The following is a 19,163-nucleotide window of genomic DNA, read 5'->3' on the forward strand; positions in this document are numbered from 1 at the left end:
TTATTATTGGACTTCACTTCATAAATTATTTTCGAAATTAAAAAGTTACTACATAAGAATAATAATAGAACGGAAGAAGAAATGTGTGCTATAACGTACGTAAGCACTTTAGTGAACCCACCTTTATACTAATCAAAATTTATTGTTTAAAATTAACAATTCACTATACAAATCCATATCCTCCAATCAATTTATTATTAAAGAAACTCCCCTTGTGTTAGAAACAGGACTGCGGAGTCGGAAAATTTGTACCGACTCCGTTTACAAAAATCATTAAATTTATCTATATAAAACTGATTTATAATCTAAGGCTTACATTGAGTGTTTGTTAAGTTATTTTCTAAATGGTTATAAATTATAGGGATTAAGTCCTATTAATTTATAAAACTTGAAAGCTAACTCATTAATAAGTTTCTTTCGCAAATTTCAAAGGTGCTCTATATTCTATACAATCCAAATTCCCTAACATCTCTTACAGTCTAAATTATTATGTTGCATAGAGCATAGCCAATATCCATGCTATATCCTTACTTCGTCTTGTGAATAGTCCATGACATTAGCATAAAGTATAACTGTGCAGTAAAAGATTATTTGCATTGTTATTTCTAGGTTAGGAGTGCATAAATTATCTGCAGAAAATAATTATTAAATTAGCAATAGATTGCTTTTGAAACATTTCATTTGTTGTTCATTTTGTTAAATATCGTATATTACAAATATTTTATTTATACCTGGCACAATTATTTACTATATACATAAACTACCTATAGCAATAAATCTAAATTTATCTTTTCTTGACTAAAAACAGTACAAACAGGGTGAGGACTCAAAAATTAGAAAATTTTAGATGCCGTTTTTACTTTTGTAGGAAAAGTTGGTGATTCAACAATTTTCTACTCACTTTTTATTCAATATGTCCCTCTCCATTATAAATTCTTTAAAAAAAATCTTATTTGTCATTCCCTCTAAGATGCTCTAAAAAGCGAGGTTCAGGGGATTCATTTTGGTGAGAGCGAAAACCAGAAGTTTGCTGGCCAGAAGGAAGCCATGTTCTCCCTGCAGAAATGCTGCACCTTCTTGGACGTATGTGCCGGGGTAACACATAGTTGTCCCTGGGGAACATTCCACATGGTAAGACATGGTACCATCTGAGGACCTTGTAGCAGACGTCCGTGTTGACTTTCTCGTTGGCCTTGAAGAAGTAGGGAGCCATCTTGCTGCCTTTGGACGTCGGTCGACGTTTTGACCTACTACTGCTGGAGTCCGTATCGTGGAGTGAGAGTTGGTGAAACTCAAAATACCGAAGTCGGAGACGTTCATTTTATCTGCCAAGTATGCAGCCCTGGTTAGAAAGAATTTCTTCTATCATAATACCAAATTTGTAAATAAGTTCTCAGACCTAAACCGTCTCACCAATAAATTAATTGAACAACATTGCTCTAATAAATTCGATTCACTATTCTTAAGATAAATCATCTACTAAAATTAGAATTATACCAATTGAAGAATCCCCCCTCATCTATATGGTAGTAGGTCAAAACGTCGACCGACAAAATGTCGACTGGACAAAACGTCGACCGGATATTTGAAAAAATTATTTCTACGACATTTTACTCCAGACATTTCCAGCCCGAGATATTTACCCCACCACCCATACATAAACTAACAGTGAATAACCCTCACAAGTACCCATTTATACTTCGAAATTTGGGGCTATTTCGGGTACCGCAGGGTTTCAAACGAGATGAAACCCGAGACAGTCTCAAACTTCAGGGGCCTTTTTGGGGTGTAAATGGAGGTGGGGTAAATTTAAGTAGTTGCGGTGGGTTTCATCCCATTTTGGGGCCAGGTTGTACCCGAAAACAGCTCAAACATTAGGGGGTACATATGGGTTGTGAGGGGCTCTTGGTTGTTGTTTAAATAGTAGCGGTGGGTTTCATCCCATTTTGGACAAAATGGTGACTGAAAACAATCCCAACATGTAAAAGGGGGATTGGGAGTGCCCCTTATTGGTAGTTTATATAGAAATGGTGCTGCTGGGCTATACTTCAGGCGGGAAATGTCTGAATGGGATAGATTGCTACACCATTTGGAGTAGCCTTTTATTTTATATTCTATGGTCAGTGGACGTTTTGTCTGGTTGACGTTTTGTCGTTTATTCGCGTTCTGTCGGTTGACGGTCGACATTTGGTCCACGCACCAGCAAAGAGTAGTTCACTCTTTGCATTTTTCGCTTTTGATTGATTTTGTTGGTTATAAATTGAGTTATTTTTACAGTATTTTTAATCAAATCAAAACATTTTTTTTTGTTTTACAGAATTTTTATATTTCATAAGTATGAATTTATTTGCGTTTTTTAAAGCAACAACAAATAACTTACAAAAACTAGGGTCAGCATCATTTTTATCTTCGTATGGACCAACTTTAAATTCATGTTCAGCTAACCAATTGAAACACTGCATGTACACTTTCATTTTATTGGCACAGTCTGCTTTGATTGGTCATATTGATTAGAATAAATTATAGCATAAAATTAGTTTGAAAACTTGGTTGATTATTTATTAGTTTAACTGGATGAATGACGAGGAATACAATAGTAGTCAGATGCCTAACAGTAGCACAAACATTAAAAGTCTTAAACGTGTGACGGCACTCTGCCCATAGCGTCGCTATAGTTATAAAACGTTTCATGGAAAGTTTTAGAAGGTTTCAAATGTCGTATAAAGCGTAAGACTGTCACCATTATATGTGGTTGTATAAAATAACTTTATAATTGTTCTTTATTAGCTTATTATATACTAAAAATCCTAGATATTTTTTTTTAGGGGGGGGGGGAAGAGAACTCAAGCACTGGTAAACGGGAATTCTAAATGAAATCTATCTTACGTCTTGACTCACCTCTAATACTAACTTTAAAATCCCCTTTTTAAGAATAATACTAAGCAAACAAATGGCTGATATTATATTTTGACAAAGATTTTCATGCTGGAATGTATAGAATCAGATATTACAATACAATGTAAATTTGTTTCATCCTATCGGTATATAAATAAACAAATATTATTGAATATGTATTTCCATTAATTTTAATATCATAAGAGTAATAATTAATCATAAATATTTGAACAAACCGATAAATATTCAAATATACAGGCGAATCAAAAGAATCGAAGGAATTTGAATCCTTATGATATGATTAATATATGTATTGAGGGGAAAATATATACAGGTATAATAATAGAGATGTAGAGCTGATGGTATACCTAGATCTAAATAGGTACATACTACCCAACTGACATTTCAAGGTAGTTTATTGATATAATGGGAAGGGCCCCTTTATTAGAAAATACGTAAACAAATTTTCCAGACGGACATCTCATTTCAGACGGAAAAAATTAATTACCTTTTCTTGGAAGCACATTAGATAAATCATATATTTTTTAGCAGGCTCGTTTTTTTGGAATTGGTAATCTGAAGAATGAATTTTCTTTTCCCTAATAGTTGTCATTAATATTTTCCAACTGGATTAAATTATATTCAAAACCTGATCCGTGTGTGCTCTTAAAAGACCGAGCGTAACCCTGAGGATTTGTTGCAGAATTATAGTTGTAAGTCCTTGTTCGACTCAGAGTAGAATTAGGGATCCATATCGGAGTAATTCTAGCAGCTTATATCATTTTCTCGGTCCTTCCTTGTCATTGCTGATTGTAACTGATCTAATGAAATGTCACGAACATTTTTCTTTCTCTCTAACCAAAAATTCTTCAAATTTAGCATGTTGAAATATATTTTTTTTAAATTGTTGTTGGCTGTGTTCTACATATACAAGCTTGGATATTGAACGGAAAAACGAACTGCGTTCACTCTTTCCGTTCCTTTTTTGAACAAATGAACAACGACCGGAAAAAATGAACGATAAATGGGGAAAAATATGAACGGCGTTGATTTTGGCGTTCATTTTCTTATTGTCCATAAGAAGTAGCTTTTTGACTATTTTTTCCTGAAGATTACTTAATCTTTTTTCTTGATTATGGGTATAATTATAATTATTATCATCGATGGTGTCTATAAGACAGTTTATTTAGTCTTTTTTTTTCTTAATCCGTTGCTTTGTTAAATTACACCATTCACTCGAAAATATGTTATCTCAATATTACCTTCAAAACCACAAATTATGTGTAATGGATCAAATAAAAAGTTAAATGGACGTATGTGTATTCATTTATATAGTATTTTGTAAAGTTTTAATTCAATTTGTCTATGCGATAACCTAAATTTTATCCCGACATTAGCACCTTCAATCTTTATTACTGCGCAATATGAAAGTAGTTTAGTCATAAATATTTAACTTCTGCTTGGTTCAATATATATCATTAATTGTCTGGAGAGTGTTGGAAGATATTCATATACTCGAACTTCATATTATACAATTCAATTGCAGGTATTTAAAACTATCAACTTTTGCAGAATATTGAATTCTGTAATTCCTGAAAATTTCATTCTACTCACTAGATGTTGTGAAAGTTTTTTTTATTTATTGAAATATCATATTTTATTTGATCACAGATTTCGGTGTAGGAAATCCAAGTAAATGAATATCTTCCCACGCTCTCCAGACAATAAATGAGAGTTATTGAGAAAAGGAGAGGTTAAAAATTAAGACAAAGTACTGTCATATTGTACAGCAATCCAGATTAAAGGTACATCAATTTCGGGTTGAAATTGAAAACCATTGAAAAATTAAAAAAAGGCAAATGGATGACGTTTAATACCTCTTCCTACTCTTGGTCCTTATATTTAATTTTCATTTATATGGTATTGTGATCAGCCATACAATCGAACAGGGCCAATCCGAATCAATTTGGTGCTCTGAGCAAAATATTAGCCAATAATATGTATATTCAATATTTTACTGCTACACAAAGCTGAATATATTAATTGCCTTAGATATTTAATATATTCTGATAATACACAAATACCTCTAATAATATAATAAGTGATTAAAAAAACAACATCCATAGCCAATTTACAATATAAAATTGAACTATGTACAAAAAGAAAATTGTAGACAAGGGTTACAAAATAAAAATATTACAACTGCACGAATATTTGTATTGTGTATACTGTTGATATGCAATTATTATGTTCATACTAAGTAATGCAGTTATTAACTGGTCGGAGGAGTGCATTCAGCAAGCACCCCCCACCAAAGTCTCCCAAAGTCTTGTATTAATGTATCTAACAATAAATAATAATATGAAAAACAGAACCCACATGTCTCTAGAGGTTAACACTAACACCACTGATGGTTATTCAGAGATGTACTCACCTTTTGAAAAAATCAGCGAAGCAATTAAAAACCAATCAGAAGCCTCTCCAAAAAAAATCGCCAGAAAAAAAAGAAAAAAGAAACCCGATTGTGCCTAACAATTAAAGACCGACCAGACCTTAGTTTTATGTGGGCAACTTGGTTCGACTATAATGTTGGAAATATTGAGCCCAGCTCGAAAGTAGGGTTAAGTTTAGGGGTCACCTTTTCTTTTGCACCTATTGTGGCACTCCTGAATGAACGGCACACTTAGCACTTGGCCAAATATTGTCTGATGTATATTGTTATACATTGGAGGTTGCTTTGAATAAAAGTACTGCCTCTATTTTTGAGGCTATAAAAAAACAATTTGAAAAATTGGACACCATTTTAGAAAAATTGAGAGATTCATTTTAGAATCCCTGGGTTGGCCTGTTTGCTATTAGTAAGATAGGCCCTTGAGTCTCATTTTTGTGTATGCCAAAACGCAAAGGGCTTTATATATTAATGAGTATTTTTTTAAGGTGGGACTTTTTATACTAGATAAATATTAAACGAATAAATAAAAATTCAGAAATGAACTGCGAACAGAAAGTTTTTACAAAATGAACGATTGAACAGGAAAAAGGATGAACGGATAAGAGACTGATTCTAAAGTCATTGTTTAATAAAGATTTTTATTATTGGATTTTTACTATTATGACATAAAAAAAAACATAATTAATGCATTCAATATGTAATTTAAATTGTATTATACCTACATAGTTTTTAGTTATGAACAAAAAATGGTATTCATGTTAAAGCCTAATAGCTTTTAGAACGCTATTAAAATCCAGTGTTTCTTTAAGTTAAGATGTAAATGACAATTATTAATATAGTTCTGGTGTTTAGCTTAATTGTAGAAGTATTTTGAAGATAGAATGACGGAAATAGATAAATCTTTCTTCACTAAAATGTGTATTGTAGGCTTGTCAGAGTAATTTTTTTAGTGCAAAATTCTTTGTTTCCGAAATGAAGGGAACATTTAGGTAAGATCCTTTTGAGAATTAACTAATTTTCACAACTTTAATTTTTTACAACAAATAAATGGGTGAGGTTTTTTAAATTTATTTAAAAAATATTTGTAAAATATAATTTTTTTGCATTAAAAAGATGTTTCCACACAAGAAATTCCCCTATAAAATTGAGCCTCAAAATGATTTTAAAATTAAATATTTACTAAAGTAACATTTAAAATAATATTAAACGTTGACAATTACAATATACATAATAAGATATTTTTTCTCAAATTATACATCCTCCTCTTTTCGTCATTAATCAATAAAAAAAAAGGAATTGTTCAATTTAGCCATTTTGTAGGAACTTTCAGTAATTTTACGTTGATTTAATTCAAATATCCCTATTTATCATTAGCATCAAGTAGTATTCAATGATAAGTGCTAAAACTTTTCTTATTCTTAAAGCCATTTGATGTATTTTCATCAAGATTTATTGAAAATTGCCCCATTTTATTTAGTAAAAAATCATTTTCTAGTCTTGAAGATGACGTTTTCTCCAATTATGATCCAATTTATAACGACATCATTGTTTGAGTCGGTCATTTTAGGGCCTACACAACCAAGTTTACTAAGATTAAAGACAATTTTTAAATTAATATTAAGGAAAATAGTGAAATATTGGATGTCAAAATAGGACCAACAAATAAAATAACTAAAAGCTTTCTGTCTATCAGAATTTTATCAATTTATTGTCTAGTTTTATAATATATCTGACCCTAAAATGTATTAAGAATATGTTATTGCAGCGTTATAGAATCTCATTTTCATATGGTAGATAAAAAATAACAGTAACAATGGACAAAAGTAGATATTTTTCTCTAATTAAACTACTTTTTTCGCCAAAAATCGAGATAAATGAAATAAACAATTGTTTAAATGAAGCCTTTTCCTAAGGACTTTTAGAATATACTACGTTGATTTAATTCAAATATAACTATTTATCATTGGTATCAAGTTGCATTCTATGCAAATGTAATTAATGTCTTTATACATTCTTAAGATGAAATTTAATCAATATTTATTAGAAATTTGTTCATTTTATGTTGTAGAATTACCACATGATTATATATATATAAATGATTGACTTATTATTATTGTTATTGGGAAGGGGGAGGCTTGGTTTTTGAATTTTTTTTTAAAAATTAAATTTAAAATTTATAAAAAGTAAAATTATTCGGACCAAAACTTCAAAATCCACAGATATCGACAAAAAATTAAATTTTTATCGAAAAAAATTAAAAATCAACAGCTATTCACAAAAAATGAAATATTTTGAAAGTATATTTCAAAATTTAAATTTTCTTTTTAAAAACAAAAATTAAATTTTCTTCTTATAAGCAAAAATTTTTATTTTTTGTTAAAGGCAAAAATTTCTATATTGGGGGAAGGCTAAAGTCCCTCCAGCCAACCCCCTGTGGAAGTACTGACTATGAGCACCAAAAACGACGTCTCCTCAAATTATAATGCAATTTATGTCGTCAGTGAAAACACTATTACTTTCTGAACATGTCCATACATGTGATTGCATCATTTTATATTTTTAACGGTGATGGCCACATGGTTTAATAAATAGCTGTCATGTAGTCACTATCAAATACTATGTAGATAGAGAGATAGTCTGATATGTAGCAGCTAATTTTAATACATCAAGTACATAAAAGTTGCTCGGTAACAAAATACATTCTATAAGATATTTTTTAAATGAGTAATATTAATAACATTCAAACATTCTGATTGATGTTTACTAAAGAATTACATTTGATTTTAAAGGTTCTTTAACTTTAAGATAATAAAATATGTTAGGTACATACCTTTCACGAAGAGTATGGAACAGGGCAAGACTAGTCAAAATTCATGAGTTTCAAATCATTTACTAGTTCATAATTATTTCTTTTGTGAAAGAAGACGAGCTGGCGTAGTTTGTTGTCACTCATGAATGAGCGAGCACCTGAGACTAGTGTTGCCTCGGTCCATTATCGGTCTGAGTTGATCACGTGATCGACTCACTCGGGCCGTCCAAAAAAATGAACCGAAAATAAAACTCTTGTCAGGGGACTCAGTCTTACAAAAGACGTAGAACACAAAAGAAAGAAACTTTTTAAATATATACAACCGGCTTGCGGAGATATAGGAATGCCCTATTTCGAAATAGCAACTAAATGAAATATCATAATTCATATATATTATTTTAAAAAAGGTGAGTGACGTCAATTGTTTTCTTTTTCTAATTTATATCGGTCCAAAAAGGGTCCCATGGACTCACTCAATTTAGAGCGATTGATAGTCGGTCCGGTTCCCTCAGTCCAGACGGACCCAACACTACATGAGACTCTAGGTACATTTTACTTTGATGATGAGTCTAGCCGATTTTAATGAGCTATCACAGAGAGAACAGAATATGAGTATTATTTTCTTGTATCTGAAAACAAGTTTATAACATATTTACTCTCTTCGACTGAGCAAGGGTCTAGCTTCAAATAGATTTAATAAATATAGAGTGAAGATGTGAACAAGAAGTTGACGGCGTCGCAGTTGACCATAACATTTAAATTGTAGTTCTAATTAATACGTAGGTACGTACAATGTTGTCCTTGGTACGTATGTTAAGTGCTTCAAATACTTCAATTGTTCAATCCTTATCGTACTCTATGTCTGATTATATTTTTGATTACGGAACTCTTCAGGTATTATAGAAGTTGCTGGTGATTCCATACAAGATCTGGAGTGATTTTTTCGTAAATATGTAATCTTTCTAGTGATGTGTACCAAGCAAGACTCATAAATTGGTACTCGAGTTTTATGAGGTAAGAAATAAAGACATATAGAACTCGGCTTGTGTGTCTAAAATACAAGTATTTACTCGTAATATCTTAAAAATTATATTTCTCCCCTTTTTTGAAAATATTAAAGCATCCTCTAAAACGTATTTTTTTATACGGATTTAAAAAAGTTTTTACAATAGGAAGAGATCTGCTTCTTCCGATCTGGTTAAGAATGTTAATCTTACTATTTTTAATTGGAGGAGGGAAAAACAATTTTTAAATGACAAATTTTCAATAAAGTGTGTGTATATGTCCTTTATACGTTCCCACATCGTTGAACCTTGGAGACTGAAATTTTGCATGTGCCTCTCTTTTTAGCTTGAATAAGTGGGTGTCTATTTGGGGGGAGGGGGCTTATGCTATATCCAAAACTGAAAAACCGTTTTTTGCAGCTCAAAGAGAGTAGATATGGGTTTGAATTATGTATGAAAAAGAGATTGGTGTTTAAAAAAAACAAAAACTATACGAATAACTACGTTTTTCTAAATTTATTCAAAATCAAAAAGTTATGGGCAAAAAATGAAATCGGTGAAAATTGCAATTTCGTTTATTTCAGGTGCATAAAAATGATCTTCCAATAGAATATAGGATTCGTAAATAGAATAAAGTTTGTAGAAATTTGTCTGGAGATGGGTTTGCATATAAATTTGCCGAATAAAAATTGATGTTTAACTGAAATATCTGTCATTTTCAGAAAAGGAAATTTTTCAATTTCCTTTTCTTTTTTTTCCCCCCCATTTTTTGATCAAAAATCAATCTTCAATTTTTTAAAAAGAAATGTCATAAAACGATACATTTTGGACCTAAAATTTAGAATCAATCTGTATAAAGCAGTATTTTTAATTTCCGGAACATTTTATAATCTAATTTATGCAATATTTGCAGAAATGAAGCAATTATCAAGGGTTATTTCTTCGACAACATTATTCTTTATAACTTTTATGTTTTTGCAAGTAGCAATTTTCTTCGCGAATTTTGATTTGGGAATTTTTTTAAGTAAATAGAAAATTGACTTGTCATCTAGACAATTTTTAAAGGCATATATGTTGTTGCTATGTAATTTGAATTGTACAGCAAATTATTTTATTATTTTTTATATTCATAATAATACAACTAAGGTTATAAGAAGCAATAATAAAAGTATTTTTTTTTATGGGGGAGTTGCTATGAAGATACTTTGTAAGACACCTTACTCAGGGATAAACCGTAATATTTACTTACTACTGCCTTACTTAACCGGATTGATATAATCTGAAGAATCCAAGAGAATTAGAATTATCAGCATCTTTTTCGACAGCAACGAAACATTCATATTACATATAATTACTATATAAAAGTATTTTCTGAATATTTTTTTAACTTTCTTAATTAATTTGACAATTTTCAATGTGATTTACCTCTCCTTCCTTAGCCCGAGCAACGCGGGGTAATCCTTTGCTAGTTCTTTATAAACTATGATTTGCTTACTTACAAATTAGTTAGCGTGCAAAAAGTGTTTGCTAGTATCAGGGGCGTCAGCAGGGGATGTACTGGCGGGGGTGTAGTAAATGAATTTTTGTCCATACCACCCCAAAGTTATGAATTATGCAAAAATTGCAAGTTTCATACAAATGGGAGTCATGAGTATGACTCGTTATTCCTCGAGTAGTTTTTTTTTATAAACTCGAAAATACTCGAGGAACAAAATTCAACATGGAGTACATCACTAATATTTTCCATTGCTTCGGTGAACGAACTTTCGGCTACAATGAACTTCCATTGCTTTTGATCAGCGTTGTCACTATGTATTTTAGCTTTATGCACCGCCACAGAGTACTAAAACTTTAAACCAAGTAGCGAAACGTGACCGTTAGCCTAAAGAAATAATATGGTGGGTATTTTTCAAAAAAACTCTCAAGATGACGCTTTTTTTGTGACGTCCATCATTTATTTTATACTGAAGAGGATAATATGGATTTGTCTATACTCTAGTGTCTTTAGGAATATTTATACGGTAAATTTGAGTTAAATATCATACTTTTTAGCTATAAATTAATTATGTCTGAGTTTTTGATCATGCTAAGACTGATTTTGAATGTAACAAAAGTTCTTCAAAAGATTCTTCAATATCTTCCGATCATTTCTCCTACAAGGAAAGTTTTTTTGAGGAGTTTGGAGGTCCTGAGGAAGATGAATATTGAATACTATTAAGTTATAAAGGAAGTATGTCAGTATCCTCCTTTCCTTCGAAGTTGTCTTTCGTAAAATGAATGTCAAATTTAAGAGACTTGTGCTTTTTTGTCAACGTCCGAGTTTGGCATCTCTTTTTCAGATGGGAGATTCAAACAAGGAAAATGTCTTCAGAAGCAATAAAATTACACATCAATATGCCTAAAGGCATAAGTTTTGCTCAAATTATGCCCGAATTTGCCTGTACGATCTTTGAGGAATACAATTGTATCACTACGGAGATGAAATCAGGAGAGCTGAAGGCATCGTTTCAGCATCGCTATTGCAGGATGAGTAATTTCAAAGCCAAATGACTGTTTTTATTACAACATTCATTCTTAAATGCATACAGACAAACTTTGCTTTTATTGATATAGATATACGTAATCAACAAATGATGAGGAAAAATATTGGATATTTACCTTCATAAGGCACAAGATCATTCTTGAATATGAAGTCTTAATAACAATGAGAGTCATAGAAATGGATTTAAATTTCAAATAAATTATGTGCATAAGGTTGTCAATTTAAAGTCATGAAAAGATATGTTTTTAAGGCATAAGTTATTCTTGGAAGGAGTATGTAGTAACATAATATTTTCTATTATAATTCTAGGGAAATAGTGTCTAATTCTAAGATGCTGTAATATTATTTAACTATTCCATAAATATGTCATAATCACATTTTAATTAAGAGATTATCATACTTTTTAAATTTAAATTTCTCTTTTCCATAGATACTAATGATGTCACGGATCGTGGGTTGGAACCGTTAAACAGAGAAAAATAGGTTACCCCCGAACAGTTTTTCAAAATACGTAAAAACCGGTCCTTGAAAATAAACCGATTCCTGAACTGTAAATTATTACTTAACAAAATAAAGAATGAAATGCCATCAGCATATATGAAAATAATATTTATGTTTAAAAAAAAACTCGGAAATTAACACGTATATACTGAAGTATTTGCGAGTTTTATTCGCAAAGTAGTACTAGTTATGTTCAATTAATAGTATCGAACATTTACCATGAGAAATTGAAGAATATTCGGGAGTAAAGGGGCTTAGTTGCTATGAAAGAAAGGGCACTAACCCCAACTCCGTATCTAACGAAGATACAAACAGGAATTCTCCGATGATGATTCTTACAGAAATGTTCAAACCCGTCTCGTATACATCAATGATAGCTTGTATTTAGTAGAAAAGGATGTTTCCTCCTCAGGGATTACATAATCATGATAGCAGCTTAGGAAAATAAAATTCACACTTCCGTGAAGACAATTCTGAAGTAAGTCTCTTCTTTTATTTGCTCCAGCCTGATATTTATAGGGGTTTTCACTAACAGCGCTCACATTTTTTTTATAAATAAAACGAAAACGGTTTGAGATATCGACGATTTCTTTATTTTCCGTTAAAATACATTCAAGTTAATTTATGAATAAAATTCAATGTCGTTTGTATGACCACCACGTGCACATTTTACGAAGTCCAATCGTTGAACCCAATTTTCGACTACTTTTCCACATAAATTGGCTGAAACTGCAGCAATTTCGCGTTGAATATTTATTCTGAGCTCTTCTAACCTCGACGGATTATTGGTGTAGACCCGGGCTTTCACTTGACCTCAAAGAAAATAGTCTAGTGCCGTTAAATCGCACGAGCGAGGCGGCCAATTGACTGGTCCATTTCTGGAGATAAGACGCTCACCAAACTTACTCTTCAATAAATCGATTGTAACATTTGCTGTGTGTGAAACCACATATCGTCCAAGTCCATATCTTCCAATTCAGGGAAAAAAATAAAATTGGTTATCATGGCACGGTAACGATTTCCATTCACAGTAATCACAGATTGTCATCGTTGACCAAAAAGTACGGCCTAATGACACCGCCAGCATGCAATCCCCACCAAACAGTAATTTTTTGGGGATGTAATGGTGCCTCATGAATCACGTGTGGGTTTTTTCCGGCCCAATAGCGCATATTTTGCTTGTTAACAAAGGCATTGAGCCAAAAATGTGCCTCATCGCTGAAGATGATTTTACGTTGAAAATGAGGATCATTTTCGAATTTTCCTTCAGCCCATTTTACGAATTCCCGACGTTTGAAGTGGTCAAGCGGCTTCAGTTCTTGTGTCAGCTTGATCTTATGCGGGTATAGGCCAAAATATTTTCACAAAGATTAGCCACAACGATGTCACAGAGATGCCCAACGATTTTTGAGTCATCTTGAATTGATGCGCTTGCGGCAGCAATATTTTTTACACTTGGTGCATTTCTTTGTCTCACTGGCACAGGAACATTATGTAGCGTGTATGGGGACTCAAATTTTTTCAACAAACGTTGAATGGTTGATTTTGCAGGTTGATTACGTTGACAATAAATTGGTGTTAACGCTCTTAAAGTTTGGATCAAAGACTCACCACATTTGTAATAAAATTTAATAATTTGCAAGCTTTGCTCGAGTGTGTACTGCTCCATGATGAAACTAAAATTATTTCTGAGCACAGCTGTCAAAGAAACAATAACAAATATGACTTTGCTTTCAAAACCTATCAACGTAAAATTAAGCGTTCTTATTGAAAAACCCTTTATATAATATGGAAGACCGGTATGTTAAAAAACGAAAATTAACGTGGTCACCTTGAAAATTTGAAATTTTTTTGGAGGAGAATAGCTTAGGTCTCATGGCATCGGAATTGGCCATTTTTGAAGTATCAGAATCGGTTATCGGAATTGACTCAACGCTCCCAATTCCACCGATACCTATGGATAATTAACTTATATGGATAATATTTCTTGTTTAATCTTATTTTTAGCGTCAAAATTACAGTTACAAATCAATAAAATAGCTAGACTAGACAACGGAAATGTAGAACAGGGGAAAGTTCATAGAGAAATTAAACAAATTTGCAGGTTTGTACAGGAAATTTACTTGGAAGTAAAAATTTAGAAATAAACACATTTTTAGTGCCACATACATTTGTATTGTATCATAAGTCGTTTTAAAAATTCATAACTGTAGTAGTTGGGTTGAGCAACTTACTCTGAAGCCAATAAGTTACTTTTTAACAAAATATATTTCTCTTTTGTATGTTTGTTGAATAATATTGTTTATTACAGAACTGAAGTAGAGTCCTTATTTTCTGAGTCAACTTTGGGTCATCAGTGTTCATCCCGGGCCCATTAAAAAAGACACGAGTCCCGACTTAAACACTAAGTTAACTGGTTTATACATATTTCAATTCCTAGGGCAAGCTTATAAAAATCAGTTACTAACTAGAGAAAGATCAAGACCATGTCCCAAGCAGAAATGAATTGACTCCTGAGGACGGAGAGTAATTAAATTTATTAACAAATAGTTGTGATTGATAAATTTTTGTATTTTTTTCCTATCCGTAATTAATAAAAAGTTAAAGAAGAAAAAAAAATTGTGTTATTTGTTTATGAAATTCCTTTATACATTATAAGGCTTGGGTATCGCAATTGGAACCGAAATTGGCTGAAAATTTGGTATCGGTACATCCCTAATCATTATTCATTGCTAGATTCGGAGTGGGGTTTGTGATAATTTCCTGCTTCTTAGAGCTGCTTCAAATAATAAGAGGTTTAAGGTTTTTCAAGCTTGTTCGTTTTTGAAAAAATTCGACATATTTGAGTGACTCGTCCCCTAGAATTTTATAAACTGTTGTTATCATTGTGTGTGTTTTTTATGTGTGCCACATTACTGGGCCGTCTGGGCTGAAACTTTGTATGAGTGTCTCTTTTGAACCTAGTCAGGGTAAGAGAGGGTGCTGTTTTTTTAGGAAGGGGGAACATAAGATGGCTTATTATTATATACCCAAAACACAAAATTATTTTGTTTTTTGAGCTCAAAGAAACTGAATAGGGGGATGAGTTAAAAATCTAAAGTGACTGGCGTCTCAAAAAACAAATATACGAGCAAAGAAATTACCATTTTTTTGGTTAAATCAAAAAAGTTATGGGCATAAAAAGAAATCGGTGAAAGTATCAGTTTTTTTTTTTTCCCAGGTGCGAAAAATGGATTTCTTATAGAATATTGGATTCAAGCAAAAAATAAAGTTTGTAGAAATTTGTCTTGAAATTCGTTTGCATATAAATTTAACGGTTAAAAATTGATTTTCATAGAAAATATTTGTCATTTTCGGAAAAAAATTTCAACTTTTTTCATTTTTTTTCCCCATTAAAGGTCAGTTTTCAAGTTTGAACAAATAACGATTTTAGCAAAAATGAACCACTGATTGATGGTTATTTTTTCAACGAGATTATTTTCCATAACTTTTTGTTTTTTAAAATTAAGAAAAAAATCTTGGTAGGATGTGTTCCTCACATTACAATGCCAATACATTTATGTATGCATAAAGCTCTTAATGATGAAGTAATATTCAGTTCTTCCATTATTTAGTGACTAAAAATCCATGAATTTGTTATAACTCAATTCAGTTTATGATTGATTAATAATTAATAATATATTTCCTTACTATTATTTAGAAAAGATGTTAAATAATTTATTCATTAATTGATATATGTTATGTTTATTTATGCTCTTGTTATTTATTTAGGTTATATTTTTAAATAATTGCTATATGTTATTAATCAGAACATATTTACTAGATTTCGTTCAAGGAGTCCATTCTTTTCTAAGATAACATTATTCATACATATGTAGTAAATATTTATAATCTAAACATGATTCCGATGGATTTTTTAATCTTTTTGTTATACAACGTCAATTCAGCATAAGTAACTGCTCAGTTGATTACATCTATGTTAACACTACTCTTATAGATTATCTGTACATTGCCTTCTTCAATATCATTATTGGGTGAGCATGACAAATTAATAGCTATCGTCCTTCTAAAGGTCGACGACGAAACATATTACCTTCAAATTGAGGTAGAAACAAGTACTTTTGTTATTCAAGTAAATATTGAATTGAACAGAAATTCTTGAATAACCCGGTAGAGTGCATTTGGGACTTCTAGCAGCGTTAATCCACAACTTTCACTTTTCACAAAAAGGACACCATTCTTCGAGGAAGTTAATTAGTAGGTGTCCCACACATTCATGTGATTAAATACAAAATTAATCGCCATTATAATAAAATAAATTGAATTGATTTTTTAATGGATGTTCATAATAACAATGAACTGCGTATGAGATGAAAATTGCGCCTATGCTCAATTTTAGACGAATCATAATTAGAGATAAGAAAAAATATTTTTGATTGAATCTCTTTTTCTTTTCGTCTTTTTACAACAAACGATATAAGATTAAGTATATACTCGAATCATTATAGAAGGGACCAGTGAAAGTTGCTACAGCCTTTTCGCCCTTATTAAAAAAGAGAGAAAACAAAGGCTACCCTACTTTTTTTTTGTCCCCTCAACTAGTTTAGTCTATAAAAACACGTTTAGCGCAGCACGAACCAGACTCCTTGTGAGATAAATATTATCAGAGATTCAAATAATTTGAACCAATGGCACGTTAAAAATGAAACCAAAAATTAATGGGGTTACTTTGTCCATTTGAAGAATGTTGGGGAAGAGAACAGCTTAGTTGTCAAGACGTTTCATTTAATTAGTTACTAGCAGCTGTGAGATGAAGGAAATAAACTTAATTCTTTTTCAAGTCCAACAGGGACTTGCAACAAATCCTAAGAACTACTCTTTGTCTTTGACGCGCTAGTGATTATTTTATACTTATATGTTTTATCTTCAAGAAAAAAAAAGTATGATGATCTCTTTGGGTAAAAAAAAAACAACATATATTCAGGTAGCAATTACAAAAAGCTTTTTCATTGTAATTTTATTTTCGTCTATGGACATTTAAATTTTTTCAGACTCAAATAAATCCAGGGAGGGGGGGGGGTTAACCACCGACCCTAAAAATCTGTTAAAAGTAGGGGGGGCCAATGGCCAATGGGGACGTCATCAAGGGTGCTGCATGATTTTTTTTTTTGTGTGTAGGGAAAACGAGGAAATTTCTTTTGATGAGGGGGTGATAGTCTTTTTTGGTAATTTTGATAGAATATATCGTTGTTTTTTTTTAATATCCAGGGTGTCCCCGATAAATTGAAACTATCTTAAAATTCAACCTGCTTGATAAAAATGGAATTTGGAGTGTATTTGTTAATACGAAAAAGTTAGACATGATATTAAACAATAAATTTATTCAACATGTCCTCCCTCAGCAGCCACGATCTTCTCCATCCTGTCCCTAAAGGATTTGCATGCCCTGATTACTTCCGTGGAAGTGACAGCATTCAACTCCCTCGTAATGGAACCCTTCAGGGCTGCGATGCTCTTGTGGCTGACCTTGCACACCTCCATCTCCAACTTCCCCTACCAGTAGTAATCACACGGATTGAGGTCGGGTGAGTTGGAGGGCCAGGTGTTGCGATCCCAGAAAGTGATGTCGTGGGAGTAGAAGAGGTTAGTGGTTCTCATAGCGATGTGTGCAGGCGCTGAGTCTTGTTGGAATATGAACTCCCTCCCAGCGACCGTATCTTTCATCCAGGGGATGACGAACTCCTCCATGACTTCGCAGTACCTTATCGCGTTAACCCTTTCCTTGGGATTGAAGAAGAAAGGAGGCATCACCTCACCGGTGCTGCAGATGACACCCAGGGTCATCACTTAGGCTGGGAACTTTGTGGTGGAGACCGCAGGGACTTGTTCTCTCTCCTTGGCTAGCCACCTGTCATTCTGGACGTTGTAACTTCTGTCGACAGTCCAGTTCTTCTCGTCGGAGAAGAAGATGATTCTTCCTCCATTGCTCTTCAGGTCATTGAGGAGACGCTTACCGTTGGTGAGCCTGGTGGCCTTCATGGATGCCATGAGGATGTGTTGTATGGCCATTCGGTATGAACTGTACCCGAGGGCCTCATTCACAGCCTTGGAGACCAGCTGCTTGCTCACTCCACGGTTCTTGGCCAACCTGGACAAGGAAGTCGCCGGCGAAGCCTTGATGGACTTCCAGAGGCCTTCAAGGAAGTGGGGAGTGCGGATTCGGTCACTTCTCATGTTGTGGGCCTTGCGGCAGACCTTCCCCTCAACCTCCCAGGCATTGAAGACCCGGTAAACCGTAGTCTTGGGGTAGTTAAGAAGCTTGTAGATAGAAGAGGGCTTTGTGTCCCGCGCGAGCCAATTCCAGGATGTCGTCTCTCCTTGCTTGTTCCATGATGACTATTGTTTGTTGTAAAAACAATTGCGGTAGGAAGTTATAGTGTATTGTTCACGCGACCTTTTATATTAGTATGATTTAAGCCCAAATATCCACATTATGGATCTGGACGAAGTTTAAAGTAGTTCCAATTTGACAAAAAACTTTAAATTTTTTTTCAAATTTCCAAAATAATGACGTCTAATTTTTTGTTTTTGACAAAACAAAAAATCTTGTAACCTTATGGTTCCAGCGCTTCTGCTCTCAATTCACTAGGCTTAATTTGTATTATCACAAAAAAAACCTCTCAGACTATGGTTTGTATTATAATTATGTATTAATACTTTTGTACATGTTTAATATTGTCCACCAATTGACCAATATCCCATTTAATTTGCTTGCCCCTGTTCTGCGCAACATGGTAGAAACGCATTGTAACTCACTTGGAGCTAGTACTCGCAACGTTTTCCGTAATTTGTGCCCTTGCAGTCAACGTTGCTGCCATCAGGGAGTCCTTGTTCAGCCTGGAAATTAATTTGTCTCATTGAGGTAAAACGAGATCAAAAGTGCTCAAAATTGTCTTTGCA

The 19,163-nt window shown here is 32.7% G+C and overlaps 1 long non-coding RNA gene across 2 annotated transcripts in view; it reads left to right on the forward strand.

Annotated features, from left to right (window-relative positions):
• Positions 1 to 8,920: 8,920 nt before the first annotated feature.
• The window catches only part of LOC121127621 (uncharacterized), a 48,594-nt gene continuing 38,351 nt past the window's right edge, over positions 8,921 to 19,163 (forward strand). The window contains exons 1-2 of one of the 2 annotated variants that reach the window (XR_005867876.2): positions 9,029 to 9,170; positions 12,133 to 12,309. This is a non-coding gene — a long non-coding RNA (uncharacterized lncRNA). Of the gene's footprint in view, positions 9,171 to 12,132; positions 12,310 to 19,163 lie in introns of those variants that run through there. The other variant, XR_011783089.1, reaches the window with a different exon arrangement.

This window comes from Lepeophtheirus salmonis, chromosome 13 (genome assembly GCF_016086655.4).
Source record: "Lepeophtheirus salmonis chromosome 13, UVic_Lsal_1.4, whole genome shotgun sequence".
NCBI lineage: Eukaryota > Metazoa > Arthropoda > Copepoda > Siphonostomatoida > Caligidae > Lepeophtheirus > Lepeophtheirus salmonis.